Below are 1008 nucleotides of genomic sequence, written 5' to 3'. Positions count from 1 at the left end.
GAGCTCGGGCTGAAGAATGGCACGGATCTTGGAACGGTTGGATACTTCATCGCGGACGGCTTGGGAGGAAGCGTGATGCGGAGACGGAAATTTCTGAACCGTTGGATTACTTGGGGAGCCACGAACGGTGGACAGTGCTTGGGTGCATGCATGGCAGTTGGGCATTGGGCTCAAACCCCATGTTATTGAACTGAGACATGCCGGCTGGTACGCTCGGAAGGCGAGGACATGTGAATTATTTACTTCTTACCATATTTTAAATTTATTTCAATGATTATTCAATTTCATAGTAAAATTAATATTTATAAGTTTAAGAACATTGATAAGTGCTGGGGAAAGATCACTAAATTATAAATTATTCAGCACTTATCAGTACATTTTAAAATCTATAAATCTATCACATGTAGCAGCTACTTTAAATTTGTGTTCATAAGAGATACTCAAGAAAATTTAGCTCAACACATTATTCTCCCTCTTTTTCATTAAACTAGAGGCTCTTAAGATCAACTGTTTGAATTGCAATTTTGGTTCATGATTGATGCATAAGATATATTAACTAAATAGCAAGCCTCAAGATGTATTACAGAGATTTTCATATTTAAATTTTTGATATTTGTAATACATATTAGAGAGTATTAGGATCACTTCTCATTTAGTATTTTTTCTCTCGCCTTTAGTTATGGATTTATGCGATTAAGTTCCATATGATCTCTCCCCCTGAAATTTTTTTTCTCCCCCTTAATTGATCATTCTATTTAAGAGTTTAGAATTTGAAGATAATGTTCAAAAAAAAGCATTCAAATTGTCAATCTCAGAAATGTGTTTTCTAAGAGTTTCAGCATAACTTAAACCATTGAGAGCATATTTTCAAGTATTAAATCATATTCATTTGAGATAAGAAAAGCTCTATAGAACTAAACTAAAGGTATAAGCTATTATATAACTAAGTCAAAGAGATTCATCAAAATCAATCCATAAGACATTCAAGGAATGCATATAAGATGCATA

The sequence above is a fragment of the Phoenix dactylifera genome, unplaced genomic scaffold, assembly GCF_009389715.1.
Source record: "Phoenix dactylifera cultivar Barhee BC4 unplaced genomic scaffold, palm_55x_up_171113_PBpolish2nd_filt_p 001017F, whole genome shotgun sequence".
NCBI lineage: Eukaryota > Viridiplantae > Streptophyta > Magnoliopsida > Arecales > Arecaceae > Phoenix > Phoenix dactylifera.
Note: the sequence above shows the minus strand (reverse complement) of the source record.